The sequence below is a fragment of the Aotus nancymaae genome, unplaced genomic scaffold (assembly GCF_030222135.1).
Source record: "Aotus nancymaae isolate 86718 unplaced genomic scaffold, 86718_ANA_hifiasm-v0.15.2.pri h1tg000058l, whole genome shotgun sequence".
In the NCBI taxonomy this organism is placed as follows: domain Eukaryota; kingdom Metazoa; phylum Chordata; class Mammalia; order Primates; family Aotidae; genus Aotus; species Aotus nancymaae.
In genome coordinates this window covers 54,817,512-54,824,622 of record NW_026988472.1, presented here as the reverse complement: position 1 = coordinate 54,824,622, position 7,111 = coordinate 54,817,512, and the positions used below count along the sequence as shown (strand labels likewise).

The following is a 7,111-nucleotide window of genomic DNA, read 5'->3' as shown; positions in this document are numbered from 1 at the left end:
GGAGGATCGCTTGAGGCCAGGAGTTTGAGACCAGCCTGGCAACACAGGGAGACCTCGTCTCTACAATAAAAAAATAAAAAATTAATTGGGTGTGGTGGTACACACCTGTAGTCCCGGCTACTCAGGAGGCTGAGGTGGGAGGATCGCTTGAGCAAAGGAGTTCGAAGCTGCAGTGAGCTGTGATTCCATCAGGGCACTCCAGCCTGGCCAACAGAGGGAGACCCTGTCACAGAACAAAACGAAACAAAAAACTCCAGCAATTCCTTTCTGTCTCTGCAAGTGATACCCGAGACAGCTCTTGTTAAGATGACAGGGGGTCCACCTAACTATGGTTTTCCTTCACACCCTCGGAAGTTTATCTGATCCTTTCAACAAGTATGCAAGATGAGCCTGACTTCCAGGAAAGTCAGAGAGCTCCAACGGGATATGGCTAAATATTAACACGTATCTATGACATATAACTGACACAACCCTGGACTATCTCTAGCAATCTTACCTCAAAGTACACAGAATGTTTGTCCTGCCGAGGGGGCTTCAAGACCCCTCCCCTAGCCTTCCAGTAAACACACAAACACATATCCTTCCCAAATCAGACTGTCACTCACCAAGAACCTATGCTATAGAAACTCTGAGTGGCCCCTGGCCAGATTTGGAACCAGATCCTGAAGAGCCATACGACCCCATGGGAAGACTCCCTCCCTTCCCCAGGGATTCCAAGACAGGAACGAGGGCAGCTTGGTCATAAGTAAACAGGCTTTGTGCGTGACCCTTAGCTGGGTGTAATATTTCAGCCTCTGCTAATAGCAAGTGCTATGTGAGTGTCAAAACTTACAAATCAATTGATTTTATAATGTATGAAGGCAGGATGTTTTTAGCAAGCTGAGAAAGTGACTCAGAAACCTAGGTGTCAAATATGTGAGTAGTAAGTGTAAGCAATAAAATATTTTATTCATTCATGATGACGAGGGCATCAAAGGCTACAAGAGGAATCAGCGAATGCTGGTCCTCAGGCTAAATCTGGCCCTCTGATTATTTTTGTCAATAAAACTTTATTGGAACACAGCCATGCCCATTTGTTTACATAGTGTCTATGGGGCTTTTTGATTTTTGATTTTTTAAGACTCAGGTTCTTGTCCTGTCACCCAGGCTGGAGGGCAGTGGTACAAGCGTAGCTCAAAGCAGGCTCAAACTCCTGGGCGCAAGTGGCCCTCCCGCCTCAGCCTCCTGAGTAGTCGCAGGCTCATGTTACCGCTCCCAACAAATTTTTAAATTTTTGTAGAGATGAGGGTCTTGCTACGTTGCCCAGGCTGGTCTCGAACTCCTGGGCTCAAGCAATCCTCCTGCCTTGGCCTCCCAAAGCATTGGAATGACAGGTGTGCACCTCCGTGCCTACCTATGGCAGGTTTTTTGCACTCTGCAACAGAGACTGTGTGTCCTGCAATGCAGAAAATATCTGCCGTGTGGCCCCTCCAGACAGCTGCCCCTCCCTGGATTAGACCAAAGGAGAAAAGCCACAGCTTGTTTGGAGACAGAAGCAGACCAGACTCAGACTTCTTAAAAGATACAAAGTTTTATTAACCAAATCTGGAATCAACAGTATTATTACATAAATTAGACAGCAGTGAAATTTTCCTAGGGCATATGTACAAATCACAGTGATTTCCATTGTGCAACAAATGGACAGGATTAAAAATAGGCACTCCCCTCCCCGACCCCCCAAGGGAAGGTGCAAGGCAGTTTGCCAAGGGGCGCGCAAAACCGCAAAGGCACTCCGCCTGTGTGCGCGGCCTCCGACAGCAGTCACAGGGTCCCAGAAGTATGTTAGCAACACGTGAGGCTGCCCAGTGTTCAGCACAAAAAAGCATTCAGCTACGACAGCTGAGCAGAGCTCAACAGCCATCTCAGAGGACGAGGACTGTGGGAAGGCTTCCAATCCCATCCGCTTAAAACACACATGCAATGCCTTTTACATACAGAACAGATGTGTCCACCATGGGAGATCAAACTAAGCCTCAACAGAACTTCCCCACATACGGTAATTTACAGACAACTGTTACAGAGCATCCCCCTTTTATCAGGAAGGACTGTTCTGCTGGGTGCAAGGCCAGAAGGTTTGCAAAGCAAACTTGATGATGCAAAGCCTTGGTGAAAATGCAGCCCCCACCTTCACCAAGACACACACACACACACACACACACACACACACACTCCAAAGAAACCATCCAAATGCATTAAGACACCTGTCCGTGTGCTTGCTTCTTGCTCAGTGAATCCCATCCATTTAAGGTAGACTAATGAGGCCTCCCGGCCTCCATCAGCAACAGGGAAAAACAGTGCATACGACTCCTCCAATGTGTGGAAAATGTGTGCTAGGTAGACTGAAGGAAAAATGAGAGGAACTGGGCACCCCACTTCAAGTCTCTACGACTGGAGAAGTCAGAGGCTGCAGGGACTGTGTAGACCCGATGCGAAATTAACTGGCGGCAAAAATACAACCCAGGCCTGTGCTGTCTCGCACTCTGTTCACTCCGTAGCTGGAGCGAGGAACAATCGTGACATTCTGGTGTGATATTCGTGCACCCTGGCTACAGAGTTGAGCCTTGGGGTCTTTAACAGTATGAAGCCATAGTTTCACAGTTACAATGGTCCCAAGAACTGGACGTCAGGCAGGGCAAACAGAAATGGCGAACACATCCCGAACCGCTCAACTGTTTCGTTCCACTGTAGAGTTTTTTTTAATGGGTAGTGACTTCAAATGATTTTTTTTTTTTTTTTTTTTTTGCTTTCTCTTCAAAGCAAATAAATGACTTTAAGTATGGACAAAAAGAAACAGAATGCTGAACGAGAAATTCACTAACAAGTGATTGTGCAGTTGTTTCATGGGCATGGGGGGGTTCAACAGCATTTTGAGGGGATGAAGCGTGCACTCTTACCCCACTGCTGGGGGGTTCTGCTGCTTATTCTATCGTGCTGACAGCAAACAGAATTTGCCCATCGCTGGCTATAGCTATGTTTAGACTAAGCAGGATTTAGACTTGTGTCACGAAGAAATCAGAAGAATTCAGTAGCTAGGGTGTATACTATTCGGTTGTGACTTTTTTCCTTCCTGGCTTTATCAGTGCCTATGAAAGCAGGCTGGTGGTATTTCCCTTCAGAAAAACAAGACTTCCCCAATATACTTCTTGTTGTGACATATGCATTTCCTTTTAAGAGAATACTGTCAACTCATAAAATGACATGAAGCAAAGTAAATCTGTAATTTTTTTCTGATACAAATTTTGTGATTATTATGAGTTTTCCTCCACATTTTGCACAGTGATTGTTTCATGTGATCATCTATGTAAAAATTTTGGAATGCCCGCCCAGGTAAAATTTTTTTTTATATATATATTTTTTAAGATGGAGTCTCACTCTGGTACCCAGGCTGGAGTGCAGTGGTGCAATCTCGGCTCACTACAGCCTCTGCCTCCGGGTTGAAGCAATTCTCTTGTCTCAGCCTCCCAAGTAGCTGGGATTGCAGGCACACACTACACGCCTGGCTAATTTTTGTATTTTTAGTAGAGATGAGATTTCACCATGTTGGCCAGGCTAGTGCTGAACTCCTGACCTCAGGCGATCTGCCTGCCTCAGCCTCCCAATGTGCTGGGATTACAGGCATGAGCCACCGTGCCCAGCCAAGTAAACTATTTTTAAATTATACATAGTGATTGTTCCATGTTTTAACTCATTTTGATTAAATTAACCTCTACATGACATTGGGCCATTTAAATTTTGACACCACCATGGGCAGTTACCACGTGGCCTGTGTCACTTCAAATGTTGAAATGCGCATGACAGTGGACAGCAGGTTTCACACCATCTCACGTTCTTGGAATCGCTTCTAATTTCTCATTTGTTCTATATGGCTGGAAGCTGATTACGATGTTGTAAAGAACAAGGTCATCCATGTGCTTGTATGTTTCATTTTCCTGCGTACCTGTTCACAATTAAGGCAAGGCATTGCAGGCTTGCCTCATGCTAACTTTCTTTCATCTCAGCATGAAATCCTGGGTAATACAACAGACAACCTAAAATAGGCATATGGACTCGCAGGTCTATATACTTTCTAAAGTGTGCTCAAGAAAGGTGTTTCATGTATTGTTTTATTAATAATTTTTAAAGTAGAATGTTCAACATTATTACTATTATTTATTTTTATAGTCAGTGGACATGAGACTTAACGCTTTTCCTTCTAGGTCCACATCTCGGTGCAGTGTCACAGTGTCACAGCGTCACTTTATGTTCATTGCGCAGGGGACCCTAGTGGACCTGCTGCTGGCGTCGGCACCACTTTAACCTTTTCACGTTCATGATAAAACTCATTGGAAACTGCATGCTAAATTTTTAGACAATGATGGTCCTCAAATTTTAATCCAAACAGGACGGTGACTGAGAAGCACAGGCTGAAAATACAGCTGCATACAGCATTTCTACATTTCACCATCTCAACGTCATTTCCACTGAGTTATTAATTGTAAAGAGTTTATTCCACTGAACCTGAGTTACTCTCACCTACTGAGTTGACCTCCACGGGAAGAAAAGGTCATTGATGGAAAAGGGGGGCTGTGATCTGTTTCTGCAATTTCACTGTTTTAACATTTTTTTTCTTTTTATAGAGATGGGGGTCTCACTGCTGCCCAGGTTGGTCTCAAACTCCCAGGCTCAAGCAATCTTCCTGCCTCAGCTTCCCGAAGTCCTGGGCTTACAGGAGTGAGCCACTGCAGCAGCTTCACCGTCTTTTAAAGCCTTAAGGTGGACGTTCACTTCATTCCGCCTTCAAAAGCACAATGCCATTGCCGTTTTTCATTTGTTTGTTTGAAGACAGGGTCTTATTCTGTTACCCAGGCTGGAGTGCTGTGGCCTGGACCTCCCCGGGCTCAAGTGACCTCACACGTCAGCCTTCTGAGTAGCTGAGACTACAGGCACACACGATCATGCCCGGCTAATTTTTTTGTATTTTGTAGAGATGAGGTCTCACCATGTTTCCCAGACTGGTCTCAAACTCCTGGGCTCAAGCAATCCTCTCACCTCGGCCTCCCAAAGTGTTAGGATTACAGGCATGAGCCACCACACCTGACCCAGTGCCTTCTTATTTGTAGGTGAACTCTGGTCAAATCTGATTCTATTTCCCTTACCATTTTGCTACCTTTTAAAAAATGTATGGCTTTTCCCAAGAGCAGCTCTCCACAGTACCAGATGCGTGTGCCAGAGGCAGCAAGTGCTACAGCTCCAACAGCAAGAACACACCCAGCAGCTCCAGACAACCAGAGCTGTTGAGTTTTGAGAAGAGATCAGGAACCACGGGGCACCCAAGCGTCTTCTCTCAGCATCCATTTTGACCTACACATGCCGAGGACACATTCGGCTCCCATTCTGGGTGTGGAAGGAGCCGGATGAAGGTGGACATGACAAAGAGAACATGTGGAGAAGAAGGTCTTGGAGGACTGTGGGGGTGTATCCCTGTTGTCACCGAGGCATTGCTGGAAGGCTCCAGAACCTACTTCTTCAATGCACCGACCCCTACCGCAGCTGGGCCCTGGGACCTCACGCACAGCAGATTTCAGCAATGCCATGCTCGGGCAGAATCAGGGAGGTTCCTTTCGACTCTGCCACCCACTCACATCCTACAGATCCTCTGCTTTTCACTTTTCCCAAAACTAACGGTGAAATAAAATCTCTGCATGAAGGTCGGTCTTCTAGGTGGGCTGATCTGAAAATTATTTGTGAACTGTGGGAAGTGCATTTTGTTCAAAAAGTTTCAACTGGAATTTTAACAGGGAGCCACCTCCCTGTGAAGGATGAATTTTTTTTTTAAGACAAGGTCTTGCTGTGTTGTCCAGGCTGGAGTGCAGTGGCGCAATCATGGCTCACTGCAGCCTCCACCCCCTGAGCTCAAGCCAGCCTCCCTCCACAGCCTCCTGAATAGCTGCGACTACAGGCATGCACCACTATACCCAACTGACTTTTTGTAAATTTTGTAGAGACAGGGTTTCGCTATGTTGCCCAGGCTGCTCTGAAACTCCTGGGCTTAAGCAATCCACCCACCTCAGCCTCCCAAAGTGCTGGGACTACAGGAACAAGCCACTGCACCCAGCTCACATGAAATTTTTGAATGTGACACAGAAGGTTTTTTGAATACAGTACATTCCTCCAACAACTTCGATGTCCTTTTAGATTCTCGGAATAAATTCGCACCCGTATCTTCTCTCGGTTTCTTCTTTGAAAGTCTCAAGTTACCAGGTAGGAAGCACTAAAGAGACTGAAGGTAGATCTCCCCAGGATATTTTCTTCCCCCAAACTATAAAATGCATGTGAGATGATTTTTTTAAAAAATGCATGCAACATACCCTTCAGATGTTGTCCCCAAGAGATTTTTGAAAAAACAAATTGAAAAATAATAATTATAGGCTCTGTGAAGTATGAACATTTATATCACTGCACAATTTCTGTGCATCTGCCATAATGACTTCTATATATACACACAGGCACACACACGCACACAAACACACACACAAAATGTGGTTATAATTGAGTAAGTCCAGTTCAAACTTATAAACTTAAGTCTATGAGAAAAACCAAGACGTCACAGCAGGAGCGCAACACTCAAGGATAAGATCAAATCTACAACCAGTTTTCAAACCTTCCGACGGTGTGGAGTTCCAGTTGCTTAAATAACGACCGTTCCATTCACTTCAACTGTGCTCTGATGTTTCTATACATCCGGGCACACAGGAAACTGGAAATGTCCTTGTCACACGAATACGACATTTCTTCTGGTCTGCTTAGGCGCAGTTCTTCGTTCCAGGCACATTCCAATCTTCCTGTTTCTAGCATGAAATAGGATGAAAGATTTTGTGAGTTTCTCAGTAACTGGACGAATTTTGTAATCGTCATCATCTCAACGATAACACAAAGGTTTCCTTTTCCTAATAACACAGAAAACTCCCCTTTGTAATTCTTTCTGCAAGGATCCACAAGCCTGAATTCTAAGAGGAAAGGCTGTCTAATAAAAAGGAACTGAAGAATGTTTTAAAGATAAGGGGGTTTTTTTTTGGTTTATTTTGAGGTGGAG

General features: G+C 45.0%; 1 protein-coding gene across 1 annotated transcript in view; it reads right to left on the bottom strand.

Annotated features, from left to right (window-relative positions):
* Nucleotides 1-1,551: 1,551 nt before the first annotated feature.
* PRKX (protein kinase cAMP-dependent X-linked catalytic subunit) overlaps nt 1,552-7,111 on the bottom strand; it is a 101,511-nt gene continuing 95,951 nt past the window's right edge. Inside the window, exon 9 of the mRNA XM_012458800.2 lies at nt 1,552-6,866. The gene's annotated coding sequence lies outside the window, so the exon portion shown is untranslated. The remainder of the gene's footprint in view (nt 6,867-7,111) is intronic.